This window comes from Bubalus kerabau, chromosome X (genome assembly GCF_029407905.1).
Source record: "Bubalus kerabau isolate K-KA32 ecotype Philippines breed swamp buffalo chromosome X, PCC_UOA_SB_1v2, whole genome shotgun sequence".
NCBI lineage: Eukaryota > Metazoa > Chordata > Mammalia > Artiodactyla > Bovidae > Bubalus > Bubalus kerabau.
The window spans coordinates 93,539,288-93,553,915 of NC_073647.1; positions in this window are offsets into that span (position 1 = coordinate 93,539,288).

Here is a 14,628-nt window from a genome sequence, read left to right on the forward strand (position 1 = left end):
TAACCATTGGACAATTGCACTCGTCTGCCATGCCTAGAGCCAGACATCCTGGAATGTGAAGTCAGGTGGGCCTTAGAAAGCATCACTACGAACAAAGCCAGTGGAGGTGATGGAATTCCAGTTGAGCTATTTCAAATCCTGAAAGATGATGCTGTGAAAGTGCTGCACTCAATATGCCAGCAAATTTGGAAAACTCAGCAGTGGCCACAGAACTGGAAAAGGTGCGTTTTCATTCCAATCCTAAAAAAAGGCAATGCCAAAGAATGCTCAAACTACCACACAATTGCACTCATCTCACACGCTAGTAAAGTAATGCTCAAAATTCTCCAAGCCAGGCTTCAGCAATACGTGAACCATGAACTTGTGGATGTTCAAGCTGGTTTTAGAAAAGGCAGAGGAACCAGAGGTCAAATTGCCAACATCCGCTGGATCATCGAAAAAGCAAGAGAGTTCCAGAAAAACATCTATTTCTGCTTTATTGACTATGCCAAAGCCTTTGACTATGTGGATCACAATAAACTGTGGAAAACTCTTCAAGAGATGGGAATACCAGACCACCTGACCTGCCTCTTGAGAAACCTGTATGCAGGACAGGAAACAACAGTTAGAACTGGACTTGGAACAACAGACTGGTTCCAAATAGGACAAGGAGTACGTCAAGGCTGTATATTGTCACCCTGCTTATTTAACTTATATTCAGAGTACATCATGAGAAACGCTCGGCTGGAAGAAGCACAAGCTGGAATCATGATTGCTGGGAGAAATATCAATAACCTCAGATACGCAGATGACACCACCATTATGGCAGAAAGTGAAGAGGAGCTCAAAAGCCTCTTGATGAAAGTGAAAGAGGAGAGTGAAAAAGTTGGCTTAAAGCTCAACATTCAGAAAACAAAGATCATGGCATCTGGTCCCATCACTTCCTGGCAAATAGATGAGGAAACAGTGGAAACAGTGTCAGACTTTATTTATGGCGGCTCCAAAATCACTGCAGATGGTGACTGCAGCCATGAAATTAAAAGGCGCTTACTCCTTGGAGGAAAAGTTATGACCAACCTAGATAGCATATTGAAAACCGGAGGCATTACTTTGCCAACAAAGGTCCATCTAGTCAAGGCTATGGTTTTTCCAGTGGTCATGTATGGATGTGAGAGTTGGACTGTGAAGAAAGCTGAGCATCGAGGAATTGATGGTTTTGAACTATGGTGTTGGAAAAGACTCTTGAGAGTCCCTTGGACTGCAAGGAGATCCAACCAGTCCATTCTGAAGGAGATCAGCCCTGGGATTTCTTTGGAAGGAATGATGCTACAGCTGAAACTCCAGTACTTTGGCCACCTCATGTGAAGAGTTGACTCACTGGAAAAGACTCTGATGCTGGGAGGGATTGGGGGCAGGAGGACAAGGGGACGACAGAGGATGAGATGGCTGGATGGCATCACTGACTCGATGGACGTGAGTCTGAGTGAACTCCGGGAGTTGGCGATGGACAGGGACACCTGGCGTGCTGCGATTCATGGGATTGCAAAGAGTCGGACACGACTGAGCCACTGAACTGAACTGAACTGCCATGCTAGTAAGGAAATGCTTAAAATCTGGCATGCTAGCCTTCAGCATTATGTGAACCAAGAACATCCAGATGTCCAGGTTGGGTTTAGAAAAGGAAGAGCAACCAGAGATCAAACTGCCAACATTCGCTGGATCATAGGGAAACCAAGGGAATTCCAGGAAACCATCTACCTCTGGTTCATCAACTACGCCAAAGCCTGTGTCTGTGTGGATCATAAAAAGCTGTGGAAAGCTCTTCAAGAGATGGGAATACCAGGCCATCTTACCTGTCTCCTGAGAAACCTGTATGTGGGTCAAGAAGAAACACACACTGTATGGAACAACTGACTGGTTCAGCACTGAGAAAGGGGTACGACAGGGCTGTCTGCTGTCACCCTGTTTGTTTACTCTATATGCTGAGCACATCATGAGAAATGCCGGGCTGGATGATTTGCCAGCTGGAATCAAGATAGGCAGGAGAAACCTCAACAACCTCAGATACACGGATGATACCACTCTAATGGCAGAAAGGGAAGAGGAACTAAAGAGCCTCTTGATGAGGGTGAAGGAGGAGAGTGGGAAAAGCCGGCTTAAAACTAAATATTGAAAAAAAAAATGATCACGATATCCCACCCCATTGCTTCATGGCAAATAGAGGCGGGAAGGTAGAAATGGTGACAGATTTCCTCTTCTTGGGCTCTAAAATCACTGCGGATGGTCACTGAAGCCATGAAGTCAGAAGACGTTTGCTTCTTGGCAGGAAAGCTATGACAAACCTAGACGGTGTGTTGAGAATCAGAGACATTACTCTGCCGACAAAGATCCATATAGTCAAGGCTATGGTCTTCCCAGTGGGCATGTACGGTTGTGAGACTGGAGCGTAAAGAAGGTGGAGCACCAAAGAACTGATGCCTTTGAACTGTGGTGCTGGAGAAGACTCCTGAGAGGCCCTTGGACAGCAAGGAAATCAAACCAGTCAATCTTAAGGGGAACCAACTCTGAATCCTCATTGGGAAGGACTGATGCTGAGCTGAAAGTCCAGTATTTTGGTCATCTGATGCGAACAGCTTGACTCATTGGAAAAGTCCCTGATGGTGGGAAAGACTGAGGACAGAAGGAGAAGAGGGCATCAGAGGGTGGGATGGCTGGATGGCATCACCCATGCAATGGACATGAACTTAGGCAAACTTCAGGAGATGGTGAGGGACACGGAGGCCTGGCAAGCTGCAGCCCATGGGGTCGCCAAGAGTCAGACACGACTGGGCGACTGAACAGCAACAACAAACCCATATTATTAAACAATGGTAAAAAGTAGAAATCAACTGCACCAAAAAAAAAAAAAAAAAAAAAAAAACTGTAGTGTAGGAAAAAAAACAAACATGTGGAGGCTAAGTCACTGAAGAAATCAAAGAGTAAATCATAATATACCTATAGAGTAATGAAAGGGAAAACACAAAGCCTGGGGGATGCAGCAAAAGCAGTTAAGAGAGAATTTTATAGCAATACCATCTTATCTCAGGAAACAAGAAAAACCTCAAATAAACAACCTAATCTTACACCTAAAGCAATGAGTGAAAAAAGAACAAATAAAATGGAAAGTTAACAGAAGGGAAGAAATCCAAGATCAGAGCAGAGATACATGTAACAGAGATTAAGAAAGCAATAGATGAGGTCAATGAAACTACTTTGGCCACCTGATGTGAAGAATTGACTCATTGGAAAAGACCATGATGCTGGGAAAGATTGAAGGTGAGAGGAGAAGGGGATGACAGAGGATGAGATGATTGGAGAACATCACTGACGCGACGGACATGAGATTGAGTAAGCTCCAGGAGTTGGTGATGGACAGGGAAGGCTGGCGTGCTGTACTCCATGGGGTTGCAAATAGTCAGACACAACTGAGTGACTGAACTGAAGTGAATAAAACTAAAAGCTGGTTCTTTGAGAGGATAAGCAAAAGTGATAGACCTTTTGCCAGACCCATCAAGAATAAAAGGGAGAGGGTTAAATTCAATAAAATTAGACATGGAGAAGGAAGTTGCAACTGACATCACAGAAATACACAGGATTGTAAGAGAATACAGGAAGCAAGTATATGCCAGTGAAATGGACAACTTAGGAGAAATGGACCAATTATTAGAGTGGTACAATTTTCCAAGTATGAACCAGGAAGAAATAGAAAATACAAAGAAACACATCATATGCACTGAAATTGAAACCGTGACTTAAAATTTTCCAGAAAACAGAAGGCCAGGACCACATGACTTCAGAGGCAAATTCCGTCAGGCATTTAGTGAAGAGTCAATACCCATCCTCCTAAAACTATTCCAGAAAATTGCAGAGAAAGAACACTCCCCAGACTCATCCTATGAGGCCACCGCCATCCTGATACCAAAAGCAGACAAATACACCACCAAAAAAGAAAGTTACAGGGCAATGTCAGTGATGAACAGAGGCACCAAATTCTCAACAGAACAGTAGCAAACCAAATCCAGCAATACATTAGAAGGACCACACAACATGATCAAGTGGGATTCATCCAAGTGATGCAAGAAGTTTTCAATATCCACAAATCCATAGACCTCAACAGATGCAGAGAAAGCTTTAGAAAAAAGTCCACCATCCATTTCTGATAAAACTCTCCAGAAAGTGGGCATAGAGGGACCCTATCTGAACATAAAAAAGGCCACGTTTGACGAACCTACCGATAACATCATACTCGATGGTAAAAAGAAGACAGCGTTTCTTCTAAGATCAGGAAGAAGAGAAGGATGGCCACTCTCGCCACTTTTATTCAATATAGTCAGGGAAGTTCTAACCACAGCAATCAAAGAAGAAAAAGAAATAAAAGAATCCAAGTTGGAAAAGAAAGAAAGCTGTCACTGCTTGCAGTTTACTATGCATAGAAAATCCTAAAGATGCTGCCAGAAAACTATTAAGAGCTCATCAATGAATTCAGTAAAACTGCAGGATACAAAATGAATGCACAGAAATTTCTTGCATTTTTACATGTTAACAGTGAAATTTCAGAAAGAGAGACTAAATAAACAATCCCATTTACCATCACATCAAAAAGAATAAAATGCTAAGGAATAAACCTAAGGAGACAAAACAGCTGTACTCACAAATCTAGAAGATGCATGCACCCCAATGTTGATTGCAGCACCGTTTACAACTGCCAATACATGGTAGCAACCTAAATATCCATCAACAGAGGAATGGATAAAGAATACGTGGTACATATATACAGTGGAATATTACTTAACCATAAAAAGAATGAAATAATGCCACTTGCAGCAACATGGATGGACATAGTGATTGCCATACTGAGTGAAGAAGGTCAGAAAGAGAAAGACAAATGTCCCTTACACGTGGAACCTAAAAAGTTGTACAAATGAACTTATTAACAAAATGGAAACAGACTTTGAAAACTTATGATTACCAAAAGGGAAAGGCAGAGGTAGGGAAGGGATAAAGATCCTAATCTATAACATCCTAATGAGAGCTGTTGAAGATGACGTAAACAGATGGAAAGAAATATCGTATTGTTGTAAGGCCAAGCATTTACAACTGGCCTCTGCTTTACATTTCCTAAGGAAGGAGGCCAGTGGGCTTGAGTCCAGATGTTTACAATCAGCCTCCGGCTTGCACTTTGAAATAGAATAAGAGTAACAGGGTAAATAGTCAGGCTTTGTCTCCTGAGGACACTTTAAGATAACAGCTCTGGCAGAGACAGAGGAGCTACTCTCTGTTTGAGTAAAAGATCAAGAGGTCACCTATGTCCCATTCTCAGGGCAGGAGAGACACTGCACATGGGCAGAAAGGCTCCTTGGGGGTCAAAAACAAAGGGGCCCCACCCCATAATATGTGATGCAACGTCTGATGCAACCTGATGCAAAGAGCCGACTCATTGGGAAAGACCCTGATGTTGGGAAAGAGAGAAGGCAGGAGGAGAAGGGGACGACAGAGGATCAGATGTTTGGATGCATCAAGTCAGTGATGCCTCACTGACTCAATGGACATGAATTTCAGCAACCTCTGGGAAATAATGAAGGACAGGGAAGCCTGGCATGCTGCAGTTCATGGGTGGCAAAGAGTGGGGAACGACTGAGCTACTAAACAACAATAATTTCTATTGCATATAATCCTACAAGCTTAAAACATACTTGTCTCCCCACTATGCATCAATATCAAATGAATAAGCATAGCCTTCTGCTGACATAGGTAGGGCTAGCTCCTACATTGCTGGCTGTGGGGTCCTAGGTGTCCCAAAGTTCATCTTGTCCTGCTGGTGGGTGTGGCTGTTTCTGGGGGCAGCTGGCTGACATGCCAAGGTATCTTGAGGCTGGTTTGCCCTGCCGTTGACTGAGTTTGGGGTCCAGGGTGTCCTGGGGCTAGTGCCAGCTCGCTGGTGGGTGGAACTCTGTTTCTGTTCCTGGGTCTCTAGCTGCAGGGCCCTGGGGGTCCCAGAGCTGGTTTCAGTCCACTGTTGGGTGGTGCCAGTTCCTGACATGGCTGGCTGTGGGGTCCTAGATGTCCCATAGGGGGCTTCCACACACTGCAGTGTGGGGCCAGATTCCAGAGCTGCTGGCTGAGAGCTCCAAAGTGTCCAAGACCTGGTGTCTACTTGCCGGTACACTGTGCTGGGACTCAGTGGCTCTTGGGGCTGGTGTGGGCCTGCTGGTGGGTGGGCTTTTTCCTGGTATGGCAGGCTGCAGGGCTGGAGTTACTCTGGTTGCTGTTGTCTGCCTGCTGGTGTGTGGAGCTGGTTCTTGGGTTCTCTGGCTTCAGGGCCCTGGAGGAGTCCAAGAGTTGGTGTTTTGGGCCATGGGTGGCTGGGGCTGGGTCCAGGGCATACTAGGGCTGGTGCCTACCCACTGATGGGTAAAACTGGTCCTGGGGCTAGCAATGACCTGCTGTGGGCAGGAACTAGGTCCCAGGCTCTGACTGCAGGACCCTGGAGTCCTGGGCTTAGTGCCTTCTCACTGGTGTATAGGGCCAGTGTGGGGTGTTGGGGCCTCTGATTGACAGGTCCAGCTCCAGGGAGTCTTAAGGCAGCAGGCTTGCTTGTGGGTTGGGCTGCGTCTCTGCCTGGATAGTAGCTTGTACTGTCCTAGTATCACTGCCTACAGGCTGACGGGCAGGTCTGTGCACTGGTGCTGGTGAGCTGCAGAGAGGATTCCAAAATGGCACTTGCCAGCACCAGTGTCCACGTGGTCGATGGAGCTCCGCAAAGTGGCTGCTTCCAGTGTCTGTGTCCCCAGGGTAAGTCCAGCTGCCTCTTGCCTCTCTGGGAGGCTCTCCAAGATCAGCAGCTGCCTCTGATCCTGGCTGCTTTCAAATTATTGCTTCAGCCCTGGGTCCTGGAGCATGTGAGATTTTGTATGCCCCCTTTAAGAGTGGAGTCTGCTTCCCACAGCCCTCTGGCTCTCCCAAAATTAAGCCCTGCTGGCTTCAAATCCAAAAGTTCTGGGAGGTCCTCTTCATGTGAATAAATACAATTTCATCAGCAAAAATATACAAACTACCAGTACAAAGAATAGGCATGAATCTTACAAATTTAACATTGATTAAAAACCAAGAAGCAACACAGATATATTTAACAATTCCATTCATATAACTGTAAGTAGCTGTCAACACTAACACATAACATTTATATATATATATATATATATATATATATATATATATATATATATATAAAACAGTTGAGATCTTTCAAATCCTGAAAGGTGATGCTGTGAAAGTGCTGCACTCAATATGCCAGCAAATTTGGAAAACTCAGCAGTGGCCACAGAACTGGAAAAGGTCTGTTTTCATTCCAATCCCAAAGAAAGGCAATGCCAAAGAATTCTCAAACTACCCCACAATTGCACTCATCTCACACGCTAGTAAAGTAATGCTCAAAATTCTCCAAGCCAGGCTTCAGCAATACGTTAACCGTGAACTTCCAGATATTCAAGCTGGTTTTAGAAAAGGCAGAGGAACCAGAGATCAAATTGCAAACATCTGCTGGATCATTGAAAAAGCAAGAGAGTTCCATAAAAACATCTATTTCTGCTTTATTGACTGTGCCAAAGCCTTTGACTTTGTGGATCACAATAAACTGTGGGAAATTCTGAAAGAGATGGGAATATCAGACCACCTGACCTGCCTCTTGAGAAATCTGTATGCAGGTCAGGAAGCAACAGTTAGAAATGGACATGGAACAACAGACTGGTTCCAAATAGGAAAAGGAGTACGTCAAGGCTGTATATTGTCACCCTGCTTATTTAACTTCTATGCAGAGTACATCATGAGGAACGCTGGGCTGGAAGAAACACAAGCTGGAATCAAGATTGCTGGGAGAAATATCAATAACCTCAGATACGCAGATGACACCACCCTTATGGCAGAAAGTGAAGAGGAACTCAAGAGCCTCTTGATGAAAGTGAAAGAGGAGAGTGAAAAAGTTGGCTTAAAGCTCAACATTCAGAAAACAAAGATCGTGGCATCTGGTCCCATCACTTCATGGCAAATAGATGGGGAAACAGTAGAAACAGTGTCAGACTTTATTTTTGGTGGCTCCAAAATCACTGCAGATGGTGACTGCAGCCATGAAATTAAAAGACACTTACTCCTTGGAAGGAAAGTTATGTCCAACCTAGATAGCATATTCAAAAACAGGGACATTACTTTGCCAAAAAAGCTCCGTGTAGTCAAGGCTATGGTTTTTCCAGTGGTCATGTATGGATGTGAGAGTTGGACTGTGAAGAAAGCTGAGCATCGAAGAATTGATGGTTTTGAACTGTGGTGTTGGAGAAGACTCTTGAGAGTCCCTTGGACTGCAAGGAGATCCAACGAGTCCATTCTGAAGGAGATCAGCCCTGGGATTACTTTGGAAGGAATGATGCTAAAGGTGAAACTCCAGTACTTTGGCCACCTCATGCGAAGAGTTGACTCATTGGAGAAGACTCTGATGCTGGGAGGGATTGGGGGCAGGAGGAGAAGGGGACGACAGAGGATGAGATGGCTGGATGGCATCACTGAGTCGATGGATGTGAGTCCCAGTGATCTCTGGGAGTTGGTGATGGACAGGGAGGCCTGGTGTGCTGCGATTCATGGGATTGCAAAGAGTCGGACACGACTGAGCGACTGAACTGAACTGATATATATATATATGTACACATATAGTATAAAATTTTTGAGGAAAAGGAAAGAAAGGATGGCATATAAGTAAGAGTGTGCCTATTCTCCTTAAAGAAGGAGCGGGGCTAAGATAAGACAGGGAAACTTCAGGAGTGTTGGGGGAAGCCGACACTATCCCCTTCTGTAACTTGGGGGTATACACTTGATAATCAGTTATTAAACTACACGTATATATTGTGACTTTTTCTCTATCTATATTACGTTTCAGTATAATTGGAGAAAAATATAACGCTTAGGGAAATAACATCCCAGTATAAGCATATTGTAATTATGTTCTAACCAGAAGTAGAACCAAAGTTACTTTCTTTGTTTATAACATATCTAATTGAGCTTAGTAATCTTAGTCTACATTAATAGCTATATTTTTAAGAACTCACACCTTTGTAATGAAAAATAATAAAGTGATGCTTACATAATTATAATATCAATCTCAATTTTTAATAAATATTCCATATTAGGAGTACATTATCATTCAGAATTTAATTGTGAACTTGTGCTGAAACCCACAGAGGTGATGTATTTGGATACAATTTCTCAGAGACTTCTCCCCTCCCCATTCACTTCCTCTCAGAGGTGGAGCACCAATAACCTGAGAAGAGTGAAGTAAGCCAGAAAGAAAAACAGCAATACAGTATACTAATGCATATATATGGAATTTAGAAAGATGGTAACAATAACCCTGTGTATGAGACAGCAAAAAAGACACTGATGTATAGAACAGTCTTATGGACTCTGTGGGAGAGGGAGAGGGTGGGAAGATTTGGGAGAATGGCATTGAAACATGTAAAATATCATGTATGAAACGAGTTGCCAGTCCAGGTTCCATGCACGATACTGGATGCATGGGGCTAGTGCACTGGGACGACCCAGAGGGATGGTATGGGGAGGGAGGAGGGAGGACGGTTCAGGGTAGGGAACACATGTATACCTGTGGCGGATTCATTTTGATATTTGGCAAAACTAATACATTTATGTAAAGTTTAAAAATAAAATAAAATAATAAAAAAAAAGAAATGAAGGCCAAAAATCCAAAGCAATGTGCCTGCGCTGTAATACACCGATTTGATCAGGCGAGGGCAGTATCGTTTAAGGCTGTTTGTTGGGAAGGGCCAGATGCCATGCCTTTGGAGTTCCTCCTGTTCTTTGTGATTAGTCTGTTAACCCCTGAGACCGAAGAGCTTATTTATGCCTATATGGTGGTGATGGTGATGGTGCCGGTGGTTGGATGCGCGGCATCTCCCTTGCCCGTTTGACACTTCCATCACAACACCAGCCTTCACCCCTGCTCCCCGCAGCAGCAGCAGCTCTTTTCTTCCTCTTTCTCCTCAGACAGAAACAGAGACCATTGATGTGCAAGACTGGGTGTGCTCCCACCTTCCACTGGCACAGAAGCAGTAGGTGGGTGTGCACAGCCCTTCAAGCCCTTCCCTTGTTCTTGGTAGGGAGCAAAGCTGAAAGAATTTTCCTGAAATGTTAGCCTCCACCCCGCAGTGAGTGCCCCTGCTTTTGTTTCTAGTCTTGTGGCCCAAGTGAAGGCTCCACACTGGTTTGTGGCATTGATAGGGTCAATAGGAAGAATGTCTTGTTTTGTAAATGCTCGTTGATTGATGAAATGAAACAAGAGTCATTTTCTGGGGCCACCCCTCTGCCTAAAGATAACATAACTTTTCCCATTATAAATACTGTTCCACCCTCTAACCTTGTTGTTCAGAATTCCAGCTATTATAATTCGCCTCCCTTTTTAAGGATGGACCCAAAACAGAAATTAAGGAAACATTTCTGTTGAGACTTTACCTTAAATGACTGAGCGTGTAAAGGGTCTTCTTGTGCTTATTTGGGATTTTTCATCTCTTTAAACTACATGTGTTTTATTGCTAATTCTTGGACACCATCAGAAGACATTTTGAAAAAAAATTGTTTTGCCCATGATTCTAGGGCCATTATAAAGATCAGTCCTGGGTGTTCTTTGGAAGGACTGATGCTAAAGCTGAAACTCTAATACTTTGGCCACCTCATGCGAAGAGTTGACACGTTAGAGAAGACTCTGATGCTGGGAGGGATTGGGGGCAGGAGGAGAATGGGACGACAGAGGATGAGAGGGCTGGATGGCATCACCGACTCGATGGACATGAGTTTGGGTAAGCTCCGGGAGTTGGGGATGGACAGGGAGGCCTGGCGCGGTGCAATTCATGGGGTCGCAAAGAGTGGGACGCGACTGAGTGACTGAACTGAACTGAACTAGGACCCAAATGCCTCAGCTGATTTGTCCCGCATGGTTCCTGCCCCAGAATCACAGACGTACAGAATATTAGAGCTAGATAATCTCATGTAGAAATCTAACAGGTCTACTCCTGAGGGGTGTACAAATAGGAATCTGAGAGGAGAGGGACAGTGCCATGTCCAGGCCAGCAGGCAGTTCAACTCTACCTGTTCAGTCCCCACTTGGCTGTTTGTTAGGACAGAAGCACCTGCATCGCCTCACACTCAGAACTCCTGTGGATGTATGTTGAAGCTGGGGCAGCTTCTTCCCAACCTCCTGACTAATTTGAAACAATGAAATTGGTCCCATTTACTGTCAGTTATAGCTAGAGCCTTGTTCACTCACTTGAGCATCCCAGGTGAAGCACTCCCCCTCACTGCACCCACAGAATCGCTAGTGTTTTGGGGTCACCGTGGATTGTTGACCTAACAGGCCTAACATAAGGCAGAGTAAAAGCACTTGATGAGCAATCAGGAGACCTACCTCTCTCCTAACCTGACGAAAAGCACTTCCCCTTTCTGAAGCTCTTGTTTCTCCACCTGGGAAAAGAGGAAGGTGACCTAGAACAGTGGCTCTCAACCTGGATTCCAAGAACTTCCTGAAATTGTGTGCAGAGTTGTGGGAGGCAATGTATACAGTCTTCTTGGGAGGGTGTATAGAGCTTTCAATAGATTCTCAAAGGAGTCTTATTATGGGCTGAATTGTGTGGCCCTCAAATGCCTATCTTAAAGCCCTAACCCTCAATGTGGCTGAATTTGGAGATGGAGCCTTTAGAGAGGTAATTAGGGTTAACTGAGGGAGCTGGTAAAGAAGCTGCCTGCAATATAGGTTTTGATTCCCGTGTCGGGAAGTACCCCTGGAGAAGGGATACGCTACCCAATCTAGTATTCTTGGGCTTCCCTGGTGGCTAGATGGTAACGAACCCACCTGCAGTGTGGCACACCTGAGTTCCATCCCTGTGTTGGGAAGTTCCCCTGGAGGAGGGCATGGCAACCCACTCCAGGATTCTTGCCTGGAGAATTCCCATGGAGAGAGGAGCCTGGTGTGCCACAGTTCACAGGGCCACCAAGAGTCGGACACAACTGAGTGACCAAGCACAACACATCCAGAGGTGTAAGAGTGGGGCCCTAATCCCAAAGGACCTGACATCCTTATAAGAGGAGGAGTTACCAGATCTCTCGCGCGCGCTCTCTCTCTGTCTCCATACACACACAGAGGAAATGTCATGTGAGGAAACAGAGGGAAGGTGGCCAACTGCAATACAAGAGGAGTGCCTACACCAGGAGTTGAACTTGCTGGCACCTTGATCTTGGACTTTTGGTATCCCGAACTATGAGAAACTAAATGTCTTTTGTTTAAGCCATCCAGCCTGTGGTATTTGGTTTTGGCAACTCGAACAGACTAACACAGGGCCCATAACCAAAAAAAAAAAAAAAAAAAAAAAAAAAAGCTTCTGAGCCATTGCACCCACTGGTTGCCAGAAACCCATCCTGGACATTCATGTTTCAAGACAACGTTTTTAGGCACTTGCAGATTTCTTGAATTCTTGCTTAGAACAGTGCAGTATATCTTTTATTGCAACATGCTTCCTTTTCGAATAGTTGTATAACACAGATTTGTATGTATATAAACCCAAAGACCAGACTTTAAATCCTGATTGCACCACCTACTAGATGTTTGACTTTGGACAAGTTATCACATGTTTGTGCCTTGTATATAAAATAGGGATAAGATTAGGGTCTACCTCCAATGGCTGTTGTGAGAATTAAATGACATAATGCATGTAGAGGGCCTAGCACATAGTAAAGTTTCAACAGATATTAGTAGCTTTTGTGATGAAAATGTAAGTAGCAGTCAGGGTTTTTTGCCCGTGTAAACAACACTGTTGTGAGCAAACTTCTTTATACACAAAGAATTTTTTTTAAATACTTACCTAGATTAACTAAGAGAAAAAGAGTAAAATTACTAAAATCATAAATAAAAGAGGGGATATTATAACCAATGCGACAATAACAAACAGGATTACACAAGAATATTATGAACAATTGTGGCAAGAAATTGGACAACCTAGAAGAAATGAATAAATTCCTAGAAACACACAATCTACCAGAACTGAATCAAGGAGAAACAGAAAACCCAATAGACCAATAATGAGATTGAATTGGTAATGACAAACCTCTCTCTCCCACACACACAAAATCAGGAACTGATAGCATCACTGGAGAATTCCACCAAACATTTAAAGAATTAATACCAATCTTTCTCAAATGCTTCCAAAAAATTGAAGAAGAAGGAACACTTCCAAACTCATTTTATGAGGCCAGCATTATCCTGATATCAAAGGCACCAAAAGAAAAGAACACTACAGGCCACTTTCCCGGACAAATGCAGATGCAAAAATCCTCAACAAAATACTAGCAAAACAATTCAATGGCACATTAGAAGGACCATGTACCATGGTCAAAAGGGATTTATCCCTTGGTTGCATGTAAAAATCAATCAATGTAATAAAACACATTAACAGAATGAAGGACAAAAATCACATGATCATCTCTATAGATGCATAAAAAATTCATCACTCCATGAGAAAAAAACAGTCAAAGAACTAGGAGTACAAAGAAATTACCTCAACATAATAAAGGCCACAACTAACATCATCCTCAGTGGTGAAAAACTGAAATCTCTTCTTCTAAGGTAAGGAACAAGGCAAGGAAGCCTGCTCTCACCATTATGTTAGTATTCAACAACTGGAAGTCATAGCCAGAGCTGTTAGGAAAGCAAAAGAAATAAAAGGCATCCAAATCAGAAAGAAGTAAAATTAGCTCTATTGAAGAGAGCGTGATTTTGTACATGCAAAACTCAAAAGATTACACGCGCCCACACACACACATGTGCACACAACTGGTAGAACTAGTAAACAAATTCAACAAAGTTGTAGGACACAAAATCCAAAAGCAAAATTCAGTTGTATTACTATACACTAACAAAGAACAATTTGAAAAGGAAATTAAGAAAACAATTCCATTGACATTAGCAGCAAAAAAGGATAAAATACTGAGGAATAAACTCAAGCAAGGAGCCAAAAAACTTGTACACTGCAAACTACAAAACATTGCTGAAAGAAACTGAAAAAGACAAATAAATGGAAAGGCATCTGTCTGCACAGACTGGAATACTAAATATTGTTAAGAAGTCCAAACTATCTGAGGTGGTTAATTTTATGTGTCAGCTTGACTGGTCCCACAGAGTTGCTAGATATTTAGTCAAACATTATTCTGGGTGTTTCTGTAGGGTGCTTTTTCATGAGATTAACATTTAAATCAGTCAACTGGGTAAAACAGAATCCCCCCCCCCACCGATAATGTGGGTGGGCTTTACCTAATCAGCTGATAGTCATAATAAAACAAAAAGGCAACCTTTCCTCATGTAAGAGAATTCCTCCTGCGTGAAAGCCTTTGGACCTGGGACATCAGCTTCTTTTCCTGCCTTTAGACCCAAACTGAAATATCAGCTCTACTGGTTTGGTTCTTAGGCCTTCTAACCTGGACTAGAGCTAAACCACTGGCTCTTCTGGGTCTCCAGCTAGCCAACTCACCCTCTAGATCTTGGGACTTACCAGCCTCTATAATTGAATG